This window comes from Corvus cornix, chromosome 4 (genome assembly GCF_000738735.6).
Source record: "Corvus cornix cornix isolate S_Up_H32 chromosome 4, ASM73873v5, whole genome shotgun sequence".
Classification (NCBI taxonomy): Eukaryota; Metazoa; Chordata; class Aves; order Passeriformes; family Corvidae; genus Corvus; species Corvus cornix.
In genome coordinates, this window is record NC_046334.1 from 21,936,923 (window position 1) to 21,957,001 (window position 20,079).

Below are 20,079 nucleotides of genomic sequence, written 5' to 3' on the forward strand. Positions count from 1 at the left end.
AAATAACTCAAAATAAAACTAGACATGAAATATCATTTGAAAAGCACCACATAACAATTACAAAAATTTATTACTTGCAGTAAATATTGCTCCAGTTTCTATGTAGGTGAGGCTTTTTAATACTGCTACAAGCCACTATTTATACCTCTTCTTTATCATCCAGGAGTTTAAAACCTCTCAAGTGCCTCCTCCTTACTTTGAGGATTCGCAGGCCACCTTGTATCTTTTAGCACATTGCCCATCTAAACAATAGATTTACAACTCTGAAAATAAACTCAGACTACACGCAAGAGCTTTACCTACAACACAGATAGTGGCGCTGGTTTTGGATACAAAAGAAAAACTCAGTTTGTTGCAAAAGTAAAGTAACTAAATCTCACCTGAATAGCAGTAAAATATAATATGAAAGGACATTATTTACCTCTGGTATCTCATCAGTGGTTCTCAAACTGGTTTGATTTTTTAGACTCTCGGTGTGCTCCAAGCTCATATACCAGCAAGCCAGACACTCAGCTTGGAAGAAACTACCAGAGGAGTAAGTACTGTAGATGTCACAGTGTTTGCAGCACCTGGTCCATGAACTAAAGGAGAATAATGAAATAAGATAATTGAACGTGTGCAAATAAACTGAGCTTGATTTGCATCTGTAGCTCTGAAGCTGGATATGCAAATATCAATCTTTATGCACTAATGTTGCACCTGCAGGTATAATCAGAAACACTGTTCCTGGTATGAAATACTTTGCCTATATATGAATGTAAAATTTTAATTAAAAAAAAATTACAACAAAACAAACCCACCTGTAAAACCTGTGAAGATCTTGATGCTCAGGTACTGAGGAGATGGGGAGGGAGTTAAGAAATTGTGATTTAGTTGGCATCTGAAAGCCTCCATCTAAACTTTTCTCATTATCTGTCATCCTGGGAAGTATCTCCAAGCCTGTTATTCTGTTCCCACCCATGTTGCTGCAATCACAAAAGGTAACTATTGCTGTAACCCTGTGGGCACCATGTGTGTCTCCCAGTGGTGCTGCATGAACAGGGTGTATGATGTCAAAAATGTATCAGGGTATTCTTCAGAAATTTCAGGATTTAAATATTCTCATAGTAAGAGAATAATTTGATCTGTTAGATTCACAGATGTTGAAGGATTTGTACACCTGCTGGATTTACGCCTACTGACATCCTCATCATCCATCTTTCATGCTCACAGTAAGGACTATATGTGAACTCTGTGGTGTAAACAATGCTCCCTCATCCCTGCCAGCCACACTAAAATGGCAGATGCTATTCCCAGAATCTCTGCACTAGACTTCCAATTAAAATACTGTTTGCACCAGTGAAACTCTGCAAAACTGGTATTTTCTGATTTTGTTTTGAAATTAATGCAAAAAAGTACAGAATAAATAAGGTATATAAATTGCTGTAAAAGTGACTCAAATCTGATCCATTCCCAGCATTTATGAACAGGATTACAAACAGCTTCATTTTTTATTTTTCACAAACAAGTTTAAGCTTTGTTGTGATTGATCAGAGCTGTGTTTCGCTGACCCAAATCCCTGTCTAAACATGCTTCTCTCTAGTGGTAGATAGCAATATCAACATTCAAATTAATTAGTTTACAAAACACCATGTAAAAAGCTCAGAATACTTCTAGACCTATTTTCAAATGGGTTTATAATTTCAATGCTGGTAAAATAATTATGCTTTTTACTCTTCAGTAACCCTGCTGAATATTTTCGTAGAATCAGAGGATATCCTGGGTTGGCAAGGACTCACAAGGATCACCAAAGTCCAGCCCCTGGTCCTGTACAGGACACCAAAAAAATCATACCATGTGCCTGAGAGCATTGTCCACACACTTCTTGAACTCTCTCAGGCTTGGGACTATGACCACATCCCTGGGGAGCCTGTTCCAGTTCCTGTGGTTAGTTTAGTCTTCAGGTAAAAATCTTTAACCTTTAAGCCTATTAGCCTAAGTTAATGCCATGAAATTGTAACTAAATACCCGACAGGTCCCCCAGAAAGATGTGGAAGGTCCATATTTGCAGTATTTTAAGAACGGGTGAAACAATGATGGACAACACACTGCCTTTGCAGGAGTTGAACTGAACTTGGTATTGCTCCCTTAGCTTGCAGACTGATAGTGGTCTGTGATTATTAAAGGCTGTTTATAAAATAATCAGAATAATAAAAAGACACAACAAATGGAATATTCCTACTTCCACAAGCACCAAATACTTTAAATGAAGGAAGATGCAAGTAAGAAATGCGTGCTCCCAGGCCAGTTATCTTTCTAAATGAGCTTTAGAAAATCTCTAGATGAAAGTGTGACAAGTCTGAAGTTAAAACAGCAGTTCCTATACTCCCACATGAGAACTATGAGCCTTAAGCACACCAGTCCAGGTATGAAGAAACATCTTTCAAAGATTAATCCTGAAGTATACACAGGACCTGTAGGGTAGGAGTTTGCATTTTATTTAAGCCATAAAAGGAAAGAGCACTAAGTATTTCTCAATGCATGTGGCTGCTCACAGATCTTCACCTTGCCAGTGGCACCTGACAGACTCAACAGAGAGAGCACTTGGGCTGGACAAATGAATGTCTCCTAGTGCAACACACTTAAATGTAAAACTGCCAACAAGGAACACAATCCTGCAGCTGGGTTAAATCCTCTCCTGTATCTTGTTCACTATAAACCACGACACAGTCTCTCTCCAGACCCATCACATCTGCACCCTTTCTCTGTGCCCAGTATTCAGCAGACTCTGTCTACAATGTTGAAGAAAACCTGTTTCCTCCAAGTGCTTGGTGCCCTGGCCCAGGAATCCAATATACAACAGCTTGCAAACTACCTGGCAGTCACTGAGTGCATGCATGTCTTCATATGGATTCTGAACAGGCAGCATTTTAACACGATCCCATAAAAATACAAGTAGAAGATTTGATGTTTAAAATTCTCTACTGAATATTGCTTTGTTCATTTTTCAGTGTTGCCTGCTATCAAAATTGCTACAATTTTGGTTTGGTTTGTACAGCTTCTAGCGGGATAGGGCTCTGTTGCATCATGAGGATCAATGCCTACGTGTCCTACTCATGTAAATGCTAATTAATAATTTGAAGAGTTTGTGCTCTTTGCATCTTTGCAGTGCATTTGGGCTGTACAAACATTTTTACTAATGCTGGCAGCTGGCAAAATACTGGTAAATAATGAATAATACAACTTAGTTAATAACAGAAAACCAAACACATTGATTTTATTATAAATCAGCTGTTGGTACTTGCAGAGAGCAATATCTTTCTCCATATTGCTAATTACTTCAAAACATCAAAAGCTTTTGAGCACTCTAAATTTCATAGCTTAATTACTCAAATGGAGAGAGATTTGCATTTCAGGTAGACAGAGCCATCAGAATTAGACTGCTATTATCACTTTATTTTGACACCTAATTACAAATAAGTACTTTAGGTCAGATTCTTGATTGCATCCAAGATCTGCTGACACAGCAGAAGGGCAGTAAAATAAGGAAGAAGTCAGCTTAAAGTCATCTTTAAGAGCTCCCACATCTCGGCATAATTTAAAGTTTTAGCTATGCCTGCAATAGCCTTCAGAAAACAATTATTCTAAGCAAAGACTTTGGCATTTCAGCACTTAAGCCACTCCATCTTCTCACCATGCACTTCTCTGAATTAGGGCTTTTTACTTGGTTTGTGTGGCAACCTGAAACTTCTGGTGGTGAGGGGGCTACGGGGGCAAGCACTGTGAGAAGATGCCAGAAGGTCCTGAGAGTCCGGCAGAGCCAATGCCAGTGGATTCCAAGATGGACCTGCCACAGGCCAAGGCCAAGTCTATCAGCAATGGTGGTGGTGCCTCTGGGATAACGTATTTAGGAAGAAAAAAAAAAGAAGTTATTGCATGTTGCAGCCAGAGAAGAGAGGAGTGAGAATATGTGATAGGAACCATAGAGACATCAAGGTCGGTGCAGAAGGAGAGGGAAGAGGTGCTCCAGGTGCTGGAACTGAGATTCTCCTGCAGCCTGGAGGACTCCACACCAGAGCAGGTGGCTGCCTGGAGGAGGCAGTGACCATGTGGGAAGCCCACACTGGAGCAGATAGGACCCAGGGGGACCCATGGAGAGAGGAGCCCACGCTGTAGCAGGTTTGCTAGCAGGACTTGTGACCCCAAGGGGGACACACACTGGGGCAGCCTGTGCCTGAAAAATTGCACCCCATGGAAAGGGACCCACACTGGAGCAGTTCATGAACTGTAGCTCATGGAAAGGACTCACATTAGAGAAGTCCATGGAGAACTGTCTCCTGTGAGAGGGACCCCATATTGGAGCAGGGGAAGGACTCCTCTCCCTTAGGAGGGAGCAGAAACAATGTGATGAGCTGACCATAACCCCCATTCCCCATCTCCTTGCACCACTAGGGGAGAAGAGGTAGAGAACTGGGACTAAAGGTAGGCCTGGGATGGAGGGAGGAAAGACAGAAGATGTTTTTAAGATTTGGGTTTACTTCTCATTATTCTACTCTGATTTGATTGACAATAAATTCATTTAATTTTCCCCAAGCTGAGTTTATTTTGCCCATGCTGGTAACTGGTAAGTGATCTCTCTCTCTGTCCTTAGCTCAACCCAAGGTCAGCCCACCACAGGCTTGTCCCAGTCCCAGGCTTGTGCCACTACCCAACCACCCTGCCCAGTGCATGTACAAGATGTGCTAAGAAGGAAGCAGATATGGGGCAAGAAATGTTTTTTCTGGGGCAGTTATATCAGGTAAGCACAGTACAACAGTGTTAAAGCATATATCCCACCTTATGGTTTTTGTTTTTAACATGGGGAGTCGGTATAATGTCCTATGCAGCCAAATTGCCTTTAAAATCGAGCCCACCCATTGTGTTTAGAGGCGCTGCCTTTTAAGGATTAGCTACAATTTCATTTGCATGCTGAAAATTTACAGCCACATCCACAGCATGCAAAGTTGCTTCATCTCTCTCTTTAGATGGCAATAACTAGAGCCAGTGGTTAAGCAATGGAAGTTCATTCAAAAGTAACATCTGTTTGTACTTCAGATTTCAAATCACATTGTTGCTTTTGCTTTTCATCAACACTTTAGCTAAGACGAGCAGTGGCATTTTGCATAATATTCAAGAATTTGCTTATGCAAAACACAGAATAATTACTTTTAAGATTTTGAAGAAAAATCGCATAAGAGCTTGCATTTTCTACATTCTCATCTAGATATAAAATGTATAAATCTGATTTCTTCCACTCCTTGTCTCTGTCTGAGCTTTTGTTAGATGACATGTGCTGCTTTGCACATGAAAAGCATTATTTTTGCAAAACTAGCCTCCTTCAGTTCTTTTGCTCTGTGGTACACTGGTTTCATTGACTTCTACATGATGCCATTGATCAAATGATCCGTGCTCGTGTGATAATTAGATACTACAGACTGCTGACTGAAAGACAACTTTTGAGATTGTTACTGGATAACTCACTCACCAGTCCTTATGGCCCAGACAACATAGACTGATATAATGGCAGAGAGTTTAAAACAGTTGTGAAAATTATATCAGCTGGAGGTCAGGATAGCAATTTCTCATATTCTCCAAAATACTCAGATTAGAGCAGTGGAGATGCTCAAAGTACAATGCAGGTGAAGGTGGTTCAGAGGAAATTTATACCTGTAACCTGCCATGGTGACCTGCATGATCCCCCATGCATCTTTGTTCATGTTCTTTGAAGTCCTTCTTAAGGGAAATGCTAACACAAGGAAGGACAAATCTATAAAGGGAGAAAATAAAATTTAAATTATAACAATTTTTAAAAGTTCTTCAGGCTTCAACCAAGATTTCCAAAGGTGACCAGTGAATTTATGTTTCTCATCAGCAACACAGGAAAAGGCCCTGATCTTCAGAAAAGTGCTGAACCATCTAGAATATTTAATATACTACTGAACAGCCTTGGAGAGCTTGGCCACTCTTCGCACAAAGAAAAACTTGAAATATCGATTTCATTTGAGTGATGCACTCTTCTTTTCTAGTTGAGATTTTTTGCTTGTTTGTTTGTTTCATGAAACATCGACAGGCTGCGGCATAGGTGGGTGGTGTGGAGCTTTCTTTGCTCATGTGGGGACATTCCAGCTGCCTGTAGGACTGTGGCATGGTGCAGACTGGGACTCTGTGTTTTTTCTTATCGTTAGGTCACTGTCCTTGTAGAAACCTGCAGTGTACTCTGGCTGAGTAGTGGAGGAGGGTGTCACGTCCCCATCCAGAGCTGAGGCTGTCAAAACCAGGGAAACAAGAACCAGCAGACACCTTACACCCTGAGCAGCCCCTGCCTCCCTGTGCAGGACTCTCCTAGCATCGGGTCAAGGATGTCCATCCCACATCTCCCTGACAGCCAGGTGACATCTGCCCTGGGCCAGTTATGTTCCCAGTTCCCTGTGGCACAGCCATGATATGACCAGAGCTAGTGCCAGAAGCTGGTAGCTGCCCTCTCTAACGTGGCTGTGCCATCATAAGGGCTGTCGGTGCTGCATCGGTGTGACACAGCTGTTTGTCTTTTACCACTTGAGTGAGAAGAAGCAAAAATAAAAATTTAAGAAAACAATAAAAAAGACATTTTAAAAAGGGAGGAATTACACCCAATAATGGCAATGCTGAGCCTGCAGGTTAAATGGCCAGAGCAGCAATTTAAAGAGCAGCAGCTCAGCAATGGCTAAAAGGGAATTAAAAACAATAGGTCCTACTCACTGCCCAATATTAATGATTTCCGTGGTAATTTCTGTTGAGATTTGTGGACTTGAAGGCTTAATTCAGGGAGAAAAATGCATTTTGAGTAGACTGAAGGTAATATTTCACATCTTTGGAGCTTGAGACATGTCCAGTGCCAAACTCTGCATCCACAAGTGGCTGAGAATGCTGAGGAGGTTTGGGCATTGACTGCTGGACTCACATCTGTTTTTCTTGGAATTGAACAAAAAGATTTGAATGACCAGGAATGACTTTGTGCTACAGACTTCTCTTTGTCACTAAAACAAAATAGATAAACTAGTTTTCTTCTGCTTGACTCACTGTAAACTATCACACCCTTCTGAATTGACAGGACAAGGGGCAATGGGCACAAACTGAAGCACAGGATGTTTGAATCTTTCCAAGGATGGAGCATCTACCCCATTTCAGAGGTCCACTCTGAGCAGCAGGAAACTCTTGCTTTCAGGATGACCTGACAGGTTACCCAGGGAGGCTGTGGAAATTCCACTTTTGGAGATATTCAAAGTCTGCATAGAAATGGCCCTGTAAAACGTGTATATTTTGCTCTGCTCTGCAGAACCATGCTTAAGAGTGATCTACAGAGTGCAGATATTCTCTTCCCTATTTTTTTTTTCTTATATTGGGGTGTGGCTTTGAGCTAGTAGGGATTTTGTAGTTTTCTTTACAAGATTGCATCATCAAGAACTGGCTAATGAGAACTCAAGAAGTGTGGAAAACATCTCTTCCCTCAGAGAATTATGCAAGGTTTGTGAAATTGTCCTTTCATTTGGAAAATCTTGGGTCAAACCCTGCTCTGCTCAGAAGAATTTGGTGCAAAAACTGGCTAGATAGACTGCTGAGCCTCTTTTTCTCATTCTATATGAAAAAAAGAAGTATATTTAGTAAAAAAAAAAAAAAACCCTAAAAATCAAAATTACATTCATACTCACTGCAATTAAAAACGAAACCCCAAGCAGTCTTTATGTTGTTGAGTGATGTCAGGGAAGCAAACAAAACCCAGAGAAGGGTCTTTGGGCATAAAAAGAATTTCAAATACTTTTGTTATCATGTCCCCTTCTGTTCTCACTGTCCCACGTTGCCTTTTCAGAGGAAGAGCTCAGCGCAGAAACTGGCGCTTAATTAGGTTTAATTTTTGCTTTGCTCTTTCAGGTCACCTTTAAAAGCAGAGAGCCATGGCTTTTCACCAGGTATGCCAGAAGGTGCTGGAAGCAGTGCTCTGTGCAGACTGTTGCAGATCCTTCCTCACAGTCAGGGATTGCACAGCTCTGTCTCCACTCCCACATCCCCGGGGATCCCTCAAGGACGGGCAGTCTATTTTTCTCTTTATAGTGTCCATATCCATCCTAATTAGTTTGAACCAGGCTATAAGGATTAACGAGATCCCTTCAGTAAGAGGCTTTGCAGAAAGGGTGACCTCCCACCCTCCCAAGTTGTATGTGTGTGAGCTCAGTTGCTCATTTGGAGCACAGGTATTTGGAGCACTGTACGTGGTAGACCTGCATTCAGAAATAGCACAGGAGACTACTATAGTATTTTCCCTTTAATCTCTAGAAACCAGACACTGAATTTTTCCCTTACAAAATTTTATGTCAGTATAAATGCCACCAAAGTTGACCAAAAAAATTCCAATATTTATAGGCCTGACAGGAGATAACAGGTCCCCGAATGTACCCTCTCTGGACTTCAAGGTTTTGATGTGCTGCTTCTAATTCTCAGATTATCTGGCCTCCTCATTTCCCTGTCTAGGTTACCATATTTCACATGGTGCTATTAATCATATAAACACTATTGACTTTTTCCTGTTGTAATCGTTGATTTCAGCCTATGTCCTGGAACTTTTGATTGCTTTTATAAAATTGCTATGTTGCTATGACAGAAACTAGATTTTTTTTTTTAATAGGATAACAAAACATGAATGCAGAGAACTTGGAAGCTGTAGGTCTACAAAGATTTCCAGTGACAACACTTTGGGAAAATTGATAAAGCCACAAGTGATGCAGTGTTGTTGGAACCTGATAAGGATTAAATGTGAAGACAAAAAAAAAAAGCACAAAGTGGGTTTGTTAAACAGAACATAGGCACAGTTCACAAAAAAGGTGAGGTTAGAGAGGCCATCAAAACCAGGGCCCTGAATTGAGTTCAGGCTTCTGCATCCCACCATGATTTCCCCTTAGTGCTAAGTCAATGGGATTTTACCTTGGCTGTTTTAGAAGTTTCCCATAACAAAACTGCTGAGTTCTCACTATGCAGCTGATATCCTGGCTATTCTGCAGAATAATCTCCTCAGGACAGATTTTGCTTTCCCTTACCAGTCAGGATAATTCCAGTCTTCAGCAAAATGAGCCTGGATTGACACCAGTGCTAATCAGAACACAACTATCCTGCCTGAAGGGAGCAGCCTTCAGGAAAAGTTCTTATGTTTGTAACAATTTCTATTTTGGATTGCCATTCTGTTTTACCAATTATTAAAAGAAACAAAAATTATTAGTCCTTTTATTGTTTTTGAAGCTTCTACTCCTAATTCTGCCGCCATTATTAAACAAGTCGTCCTTCTTCTCTTTAGTAAAGGTACTCATGTTACAGGTGTATTCTTCCTGCCTACTTTTGATTAAATAATGCTCAAGTTGAAGCCTACTGAAGACAGAAAATCTCTCTCTGACAAAGTATATAAAAGTTTAATTACTACAAAATACTGCACATACTGTGCAAGTTTCCGCTGTATTTCCCAGTGCTCTTCTTTCACCCCCACCACAGTGGGCTGTAACCACATTTGTCTCTAATACCAGACATAATTGTATGTTAGTTTATCTACATTTTAGCTGTCCTCTCCCAAATCTCATCTAATCTTTTAATTTCAGTTCTGTGATAAGAAGCCCTAAACTGCACACATTTGTGATTGCATTCTTACCAAGACTGCCAGAAAGTTGTTACTTGGAAAGAAGCAAGAGTTATTTATTTCAGTCACTCATTCTTATCCTTAGCAGGTCAGGCTAAGCTGCACTAGGGACATTTACTTCTGTAGAAGGCTTAGCTAAATGTGGAAACTCATATACCATATTACATCTGTATCACAGATATTAGTCCCCAGTACACTAAGGATGACAGAGCTAGAGAATGTTATTTCTTTATAAGACAACTCATTCTTTTTTTTATATATATCTTTGTGTTATTTTTGCAATATTGCTGTAGAGTCTTTTAACCGTTTCACTCACCATACCTCCCACTAAATTCACCCCACTGCCATCATCCACTAGCATTTCTTCCAAACTGACACAGGTGAAGGAATGAGTAACACAGATTACTCAGCTTTTAAATACTAATTCTCTTAAACCAATCTAAACCAGCCAGTCACCCCATGTCACTTCTAAAAGGTTACACCAATCTGATGCTGTACTCCATACTTGAAACCTCTCTCCTGGTTGCTGTCACACCATCATGCCAGCTTAAAAGTGATCAAGCTACATTTGTCCTATTTTACAGAGACAGCGTTGAGAAACACACTTTTTTGCTTATTCAAAAATATCATCCATTTCAGAAGAATCCAGAAAAAAAAAGCCTTCTTGAAATGATGCTTAAGCCACAGAATGCCATAGAAACCACGTCTGAAGGGTTAAAGGGATAGTATTAAGAAATATATGCTCTTGTTTTCTTATTATCCAGACAATATTAAAACACAAAACATATATGGCTGCTATACACTGGACAACAACAGCAGCAACAATCACAGCAAATGGTCATTTCTTTGAGAAAGTCATTGCAAACCCCTCCTTTGAGCTGTCTCTCACACTTGACCCAAACTGCCCCATAGCTGTTGCAGCCAGCCTGGGGGTAGTCAGCAAAACCCCACTGAGGGCCCTGGCATAAGTGCAGAACAGCAGGAGAATTCTGCTACTTAAAAATATAGAGTTGTGTCCTGGCAGCCTCTTACATACTGTAAGAAACTTTTATACCTTATAGCTTTGGTGTTGCAACAAATTTGCAGGAGGTTTGCAGTTACCTCTGTCGTGGTATGATATCACTGCTTGTCCTCTTCGAGACAAGGTAACAATGAAAGACCTGTATGGAGGTCTTCAAAATTCTGGTGAAAATGGGAAATGCTGTCCCTGAGGAAAAGCCACCCTGGAGTTAATAACCCTGGGTTTCACTTTCAGAAAAAAAAAAAAAAAAAAAAGAAATCATAACTCTACCTTTCGTTCCCATTGCTTGATTTTATATTTCATTTTATTTTAAATGTGTGGTTATAATTTTTAGTTTAACTGTAAGCTGCCATATTACATATATACCTATTTGTGCTGCAATGTAATAGAGCTGTGGTGTGACACAGCTGATTGAAATCAAATACACCACAAATTTAAAATGTCTGCATTTACTGTGACAGTTCAGGTGTCTGAATTATGCAGAAGAAATAACAGAAATTATAAACTGCATTTTAAATGCCATGATAGTCTTAACCACAGAAAGTGTCTGATCCATAAATGAGTAAAACTCCACAACTTAAATGTGAATTCCATATGGTTTTATTTCTTAAAAATCTAGTACTGATTTCAGTGAATTCAAATGTCTATTGGCTTTAATGTCTCTGATCAGAGACTTCCTTGAGTATTTCAAAATGTAAGAAATATAAACACAGGCTCTGCCAAGGCTGAAAACTGGGCTCAGTCCCCACACTTATTTTCTGCTGTATTAAGTGTCCACATAATTTTTTCCCTTAATATGAAAAAGGCTTCAAATATGTATCCAACAATTTTGAGATACATACATTTTGCAATGCAAACCATATTACTTCCTATGTCAGACTTAATGCTAAATTAATATCAGGGAATAAAAGCCAACAAAAAAATCCCCAACAAAACAATCAAACAAAACCCAAACCAAACAAAACCCAAACAAACAATGACCAAAAAAAAAAACCACCACCACCAAGAAAAAAAGAAAAAGCTGCAAAAATCAAAACTACAGGAAAGATTAGTAGCCCTGATACTTAGTATAACTTTGTGTTAAAAGATTTCTTGAGACGGTGCCGGACACATAAGACTTCTTAACCACCATAAATCTAACATTAATTTCAATCCATGGACCATCAAAGGGGAAAGACAAGATAACATCTCTGTAAACAACCACCCACTCCAAGTAATGTAAAATTCAGCAAACATTTATATTCCTGAAGCCATGGAGTTGTTCAAACTAATCCTGACCTTTCAAATTCCTGTGCAACCGTAGCAAAACCTAAGAAAACATGCACATGTCCTCTGATACCAGGCTTTGCTGCAAGTTCAAGGGTCTTCATAACCCAATTTGACTTTGTGCCTTGAACCTTTGTTTTCCTCCATGTAAGGCACCCCTAGATCTGACTCAGAAGACCTAGGAAAATCCCAATGCTCCAGTTTCTGCAGAGCTTATGCCTATCAGTGCTGATCATAAGTTCTTGAGCTGGGTTTGAGACCAGGGCCCTTACAAGTGAGAAATCACATGGGAGATCTTATTCTCACAGTTCAAGGAGATAAATGAAGTATCAAATTTAGAAACTATTGTGTATTTCCCATCTGAAAACCTACCTTTCCTTCGCCCATAAAACTACACAGTAACCAAAATAACATTCCAAACTTCAGTGAGAGAGACTCTCATCACAACAGAAGTCTTCTTTCTGTAACATGACCAGAAATCCACCTTAATAACACCAGGCATTTTCAGCAGAGTGACGCATTCAACTGAAAGAATTAAACAAGACTAGCAGCCAACCACAGTTCAAATTGTTCATGCAGGCTTGTTAGAAGTAGTGAAAAGTGAAGCCATGGGAAGAAGCATCTATTCTTTTTTAATTATGTGAAAACAAAAGATGTAAAACAACCTACTGCATTTCCAGATCTTTGGGGGTTTGAGTGGAAGGCCACCCACTCCTGCTCTAATTGCTCAAAAAGGAGTTTCCTCCTTATTCTTTTGCATCTCTTTCTGTCCAATTTTTTCAGTGAGATGATTTAGCACCAGTGTCCACTGAATAAAAAAAGCCTGATTAATGTGCAGCAGCTGACATTATAGCATATACATTCACGTTAGTGATAGAAGAGCCTCATGTAATTGGATCAGAAATTGGATAAAATAATGAAAAATTTAACACAGCCTTTGTCTTTATACATTACAGTGGCATGGCTGTGAGGTCAGGAAAAGGGAGAAAACCAGGGGAGTTTTAAATGCTTTCTGGTAAAAATTTGTTTAAGGCATGCCCATGATTAAAACAAATGTGGTATCCCACTGCGACACAGAGGTACAAGAGAGGGAATAATAAATTGGTGGCATTGACAAGGTGTCATTTGTTATCTGCTTTAAAATGTCAGGTCATGTCATTGCACTGAAATATTTTCTCTCTTGATGTATGTCTTACAAAGCAAGTTCAATGTTTGGCACTTTTCGATTTCAATAAAAGAAAACAGCTTTTAATCTGGAAAGCATAGTAACCATCAGGAAAATAAGGTCAATTCAAGGCTCCTATTGGAACACTTTTTCACAAGCCTCTTGAAAAAGCCTACTCTAAGTGGCCTTGTTCATCATAGAGCCCTATTCTTACTCACAGAGCCCTGTCTGGCTTTCTGCCCATTTTTTTTTTCCTCTTTTTTTAAAAAAAATAAGTATATTTCTGTGATTTCAGTACCAAAAAGTAAAAAAGAGAGAAATTTTAATTTCTTTAGAACTTGAGTCTTGTGATAAATTGATCAACTTTTTGATCACAGAAATTATTAAGGGAATGTTTCCCAGGCTGACATTAACTATGTGCTGGAAATACATGATGGGGAATTTAAATAAGTTATGGCATTATATTAATGACAAAATCCATTAAATAAACCAGACATCTTATAGGAGAAGAGAGCAGTTATTATGTTTGTATTTTTTGCATTAATGGAGAATAAACCTTTTTTTCCCATAAATCTATCAGAAACATGGAAAATGAAAAAGTGGGGGAATGGACTGATAATGATAGAACACAATGCAACTTCAAATTAAGTCACAAATTTAACTCACAGGATGCATTTGCTCAGGTGAAAGGTTATGGTAAAAAACCTGAAGATTTCTTCTATGAAGTGTTCACAAGCACAATTCCTAAAGAACCTGACCATTAGTTACTTGTTGAACCTACTCTCCAAGGAGTACTTTATGTTACTGTTCGGGAAGCATGCCTAAAATAAAATGAGAGGCAGTAGCAGCAAGTTAAAACCTAACTAATTTGATGTTTTTCTGGGTAGGTGTAGACCAAAGCACCCTGGATCCTGACTTGCCTAGTCCACAAAAAGGAGAGTAGGGGAGGTAAAGGAGAGAATGCAGCATTTGTTCTTAGGGGCAGATTTGGGGAAGTAGATGGCTCTGTTTTCCTGAGGCTATTGGAGTGTCAGGGCAGTACTAACTGAGAAAGCATCTAGAAAGCGCTATTGCATTTATGTGCAAGTCTGCTTTTGCAATGTTCTTCTTACCTCATTTTTTGTTTGCATTCCCCTCAGATTCAGAGCAGCATCCTTGCACAAAGCTTTGAACCTAATTTCATGGACTCAGCAGCAAAGTTTGCACTGGTAAAGAGAGCGCAAAACGGACAGACTATGAAGATCCCTGGCTTGGCAGGACAGGCATGGAACAAAGTGGAAAAACAAAGGTGAAAAGGTTTTTCTAGCTCATTCTCAAACCAGTTTTTACTAGATCCTGCTTCCCTAAGCTATTTTTTTTTTCTCCATCTCTGTGATACATTCAGCTCCTCAGTGCTCAGGTGAATCCTAAAACCAGTTTCTTCCAAATGATGTCATTTAATATCTCTGACCTACTTTATCTTCACCAGTTCTTTAGTATTTATCCAGAGGAAAATTTGGAAATACAACAAGTAGCACCACAGAAATTAAGATCCTAGCATTGTAACTAGGCTTTATTCTGCTTCCTCTGTACATCAGTAGCAGCACACAATGGCTCTAATTAAATCAGCAGCTATTCTCTTTTTTCCTGTCATCCTAGTATATATCAGATCCTGGTGCACTAAGCCTCTGTTTCTCCAGTTCAACCATATCTCAGCACCAGTAATATTCAAATAATCTCTCCTTATCACCTCTGGATATATCCCCCAGAATTTCAAGAGGTAAATATACTGGTGGAAGAGGTGAGGAGGAACAGGGTGAAATTGTACACCAAAAAAAAACCAAAACAACTATACCAGGTGTGTATTAAAAAATAATATCAAGCAATTTGGCCTCGTTTCTTGGGCACTAATTGCTTTCACTGTTAATGACTGGTTTGTACTGCATGATACTGTAAAGTCTAACTTCTGCTCAGCACCTCATGGAGCAAGTTCCCTGACATTTTTCACCTTTCTGTAGTCCAGATAGGAAGTTTTACATCACCTTGAGCTGAATGCCTTGCAGACACTAGAGAAAGCGAGCACCTTCAGTTATGAGGCAGTGTTTCACTCCAGCTATTACAGCACAATTGTTTAGACTAGTGGAGTAATAAATGGCCCAATTGTCCACAAGGGACCAGGGATTGTCAGGCAGGGAGGATTACTGCTGTTGTCTGTGGTTTATTAGCTAGCATTTTGATTCAATGCCTGATACAGTCCCATAATTAAATTTAATTTGTGTGCAAGCTTGTAAGAGAGAGACAGGGAAAATATTCATGCATTGTGCAGGTGATAGGGAGAGATATTTTCTCTGCATACAGACTGGTTCCAGTGAGAGATTCAGGAAGTTTCTAGGGTGGTAGCACATCAGAGAAACTTGAAACTGAAAAACACCCTGATCTCTAGGGTTAAGAATCTATTACAGTGCCTGAAAAAAAAAATTGAAAATATGTGCATAGTCACCTAGAACTAGCTACTGGGAAATACTAAACATACAGGTGCTTGGGAAATCTCCCTTCTCCAGAGCTTAGGCACCTGCCTTAAGGATGTCAGGGAAATGCCTTCATTCTCTTTAGGATTCCAATATGGTAATCCATTCCTAAAAGTATTAATATACTCTTTGAACAATTCTTCTCCTAGAGGAAAAGGAGTTGCTTCTATCTCTCAGTTATTATTGCAATAATCTAGAAATTGAAGGTACATAATTTTTGGCTTGGTTTTGTTTTGGGTTTTTTTCTTTATGCATCATCATATTTATGTAAGACCTCTGTCATTTAAGTGATGGGATGCTAACACTAAGTTTTACCACCAGATATATTTCATCAGTTTTATTCCACTTACTAGATTAAGTGCAAGTTTTGCCACAAGCAGTGTTAGCAAGATCTTAGCACTCCTAAACACAACGCACCAGGGAACATCTTTTACACTAAGTAAAGCAACATTAGGATGGTTTGTTTTATATTTCAGTCTGGGAATATTTGGCATTATTATTGAAACAGTGAATGCCACATCATTATGACCTGTTCTCATTTTAGCAGCAGGAAATAAGTATTTGGCTTTCACTGCCTGAGAGGAAGCTGTGGCAGAGGGAGCTGCCTCCATAGATGTTCCACATGCACCACAACTTCCGAAACACCCAGACATATGCTCGGACTATCATTGCTAATAACTCCTTTGACATTAGAGGCTGTAAGATGCAGCTTCTCCACTGCTGTAGTCATCTGTTGCATGCCTATAAACTCTCTGCTTAATAAGAGTCCACTCACAAATTAGAGATCATTCAGACTTTCCTGGAGCGTTTTCTGACAGACAAATCATAAAAACTAAACCAATTACAATTTACTGATGTGCAGCTATAGCAGTGGACGTTATTACCTTCCTTTAGATTTATTACGAGGCCAATAGCAGGAATGCTGGGCAGCAGACTGAATTGTGCAGCCTTCACAGCATACATGTCTTATCTATTTCCCCATCACTGATCACATTATGTCCTAGGGCATGTTCTCAGTGATTCTTCACGTTGTTGTCAGATATTATCAATTTAAGTGTTTCACAAGCAAAAATATTCCAAATTATTTCTTTCATTCAGTATTTTTTAAAGAAGATTAAGAAAGGGAGGTGGTTAGCTGTTGAGTATACTGGAGATACATGACTGATGTAATAAAGGGGCTTGGGTTTGGCTTTAAAGATTATGGTGATACACAAAACTTGTTCCCCTCCAACTGATTTCAGCTGAACAACATTTTGTAGCATCTAAAACACCTCCCTTTTTAAAAAACTTTTCTAAATTTCATTTTAAAAAACTTTCTAGGACTTGAAATTAACCAGTGGTCTATGTATCCGGTGGATGCCAATTACTCTTTCCTAGATTTTTTTTTTTTAAATCATTAATAAGAATGACAGTAACTATCTATGAAAATTGTCAATAAGGAATAAAAATTGTTTGGAAAGAGAATCTTTGAACACTGGGTGAGATTGAAAATGATAGGTTTTTTTTTTTAAAAGGAAACACATTTCTTTTATATTAAATTAGATTAAATACTTTGTTGAGTCCAAACCCAAGTATTTAAATTTGTATTTGGGCTCTCAGCACTATTGAAGTTATATATTACTAACTGGAAAATTATTTTGAAACATCTTAGAGATTTCATTTGAAATTGGCTTAAATTAAGCACTTTGCCTTTTCCTAAATTTATGTTTTCTGAAGAAGTAATTTGGAAATCTAAGTGAAATTCCCCACAAAATCCTAACCTCCTGGAATCCTAAAACTAAACATATAAAACTGTGGCTGACTGGTTGCAAATATTTTCTTTTAGCTTTTCTTTAGTTATAACAGTATGGTATCTAAATACTGAAAATACTAAAAGTATTTAAATATTGAAACCATTAGATATCTAAAAAGCAGGAAGCAAACACGTATTTGAAAACAAGTACATCTAATTTCATGATCTTACTAGCATAGTTCCTAAACGCAACAGAAAAAAATAGTATTTGAACAAATGTGAGATATCTGTTTTTTTGAAACTCCTACTGTCAAAGTTCTGAAAAAAATTAAAAAAATTCACCTCAATTTGCCACTGGAAACTGGTTATAAAATAAAAACACTGACAGGTAGAAGTAAACAGAGAATTTTTGTACCCTTTCTCTTTTAGTCTGGATTTCACAGACAGTAGTCATATTCTGGTCATTAAAACAAAAATTCTTTTACAAGAAGATAGCAAAGTTTTGTTGATGATAATCATATACACAACATTTTAATTGTTAGAAGAAGCCTTTTTATGCAAATAGTTCTTGACATTGATAGAAAAGCATGGAGCTACAACACACACAAGGGAAAAGTTTTGTAATAGACTTCTAGCATCATACTTGAAAGTTTCAGCCTTAAAGCATACAAAAGGTACATTATTTGTACTGAAAATGCTTAATTATGCTTTTACTTTGAAGCACCATCCTTTGATAAAACAAATTCTCTTAAAACGCAGCACTGTTTATCAAGATACTGGTATTGACACAGATAAAAATTTGCACATTTTATTATTATGATTATTATTGGCTGTGTCCAGTACGTGAATGTACTCACCCTGCCATTCCCATGTTTGCATCTATTTCAGACAGAACTTGATTGGTGGGGGTTGGTGGCCCTCTCTCCCCTGATTTCCCTCCTGACAGAGCTCACTGCAGAGGAGCTGAGAGGAAGATGACCCCTCTTAACCAAATTGCAACGTGATAGTGACATGAGAGCAGTCCAGGGAGCATTCACAGGCAAAGGGAGGCAGCTCTCAGTGAGCAAAACTCAACATATTCGGAACACGAGGTCCCAACAGGGAGCAGAAAGCATGCCAGAAGGAAATGCTATAAAAAAGAGGTCCAAAAAAGTCTCCTCTTATTTCACACCTAACTCATTGTGCTGGTTTTTTCTGGGATGGTTAATTTTCTTCACAGTATCTGGTATGAGAAGGCATTTTGGAGTTGTGCTGGAAACAGCGTTGATAACACAGGGATGTTTTCCTTATTGCTGAGCAGGCCTTGCACAGAGTCTCAAGGCCTTTTCTACTCCTCATCCTACCCCACCAGTGAGGAGGCTGATTGTGCACAAAGAGTTTGGGGGGGACACAGCCAGGACAGCTGACAACATATAAATCTGGGGGAAGAAGGAGAAAGGGGGGAATGTTCAGTTTGCCTTCCCAAGTCACTGGGTTCACTGATGGAGCCCTGCTGTCCTGGGGTTGGCATGGGAAGCCCCTGTTTTGCTTTCCTTGTGTGCACAGGTTTTCCTTTTCCTAAACTGCCTTTATCTCAACCCACGAGTTTTCTCACTGTTACTCTTCTGGTTCTCTCCCCCATCCCAACAAGGCAGGAGTGAGCATGCAGCTGTTCAGGGATTAGTTTCTGGCTGGGGCTATAGAAAACACCCAGCAAGATCCAAATACATCCTTAAAGTAAATTTAAGGTAAATTACTTTCTATTTTCCCTCATCCTCTTCAGTTACTGATAATCAAAACCAAAACCAGATATATTTCATAATTTCATTTTTCAAAACTGAAGCCTACTCCTGAGCAACTTTGGTGTTTTCTGAGAATAAAGTTCACTTCTGTCAATCACTGTAAGGCAAAACTGTTGTTTAGGAATAACATCACAAAGAGCTCTTGAGCTGTACAACATAGGAAATCTCTTACTAGTTATATGTTATTTTAAAATTTTTTTTTATTTAATTACACTTTTCATTAAAATAAAGTATAAGCCTTGGAAGTGAATCCTTCTGACTTTCATTAGGGCCTGACTGAACGGCACAGATTATACCCAACCATAAATTCCTCAAACTTTTTATAAGGATACAAAGGACTAATTTTAATCTCATACTAAAATAAATATTCACAAATAATAGTACTGAATCAAGTGAAGGGTAACTTGGTCCCAATGACACTCTTGGAAATCTAGAACCACTCTATTAATTTCAATAACATTTTTGCAGTTTAACATTAACACCAAAAAGGTGAGAATAGGGACCACTGGAGCATAAAAGGTGTCTCACTGCTTAAAAGGTGTCTCACAAGTGATTAAAGTTCCACAAACACTGGTTTTCCTCCAGAATAATTCCACAGGGTGACATTAAAAAGTCTTATTTTGTACAAGTCTTTGTATTACTGTCTGAGGGCAGCCAGCAGATCACAGCAGGGGAGTGGCAATTTATAAGGAAATGCAGAGGACTGGCAGCAGAAGTGGTTGCACTTCAGTGGATCTCCAAGTGGCCATTGTTGTTGCATAAATAGCACAAAAAGGCAACAAAGAGCAAATTTGCTGGTGAGGGACAAGTACACTACAGACTCCAGAAACTTTGGAACAAAGTGGTATCGGGAGCTTCCCCACACAGTCACCTGTAACCAAACGTGGTGTGTTTCAGCAGAACCCTCAGCCCACAAACTCAACAAGAACTGCCC

At 39.0% G+C, this 20,079-nt stretch overlaps 1 long non-coding RNA gene across 2 annotated transcripts in view; it reads left to right on the forward strand.

The window, feature by feature from the left end:
• Positions 1 to 20,079, forward strand: part of LOC120409860 — a 108,643-nt gene that overhangs the window by 72,385 nt on the left and 16,179 nt on the right. Inside the window, exon 4 of one of the 2 annotated variants that reach the window (XR_005601676.1) lies at positions 14,265 to 14,413. This is a non-coding gene — a long non-coding RNA (uncharacterized LOC120409860). Of the gene's footprint in view, positions 1 to 466; positions 560 to 14,264; positions 14,414 to 20,079 lie in introns of those variants that run through there. The other variant, XR_005601677.1, reaches the window with a different exon arrangement.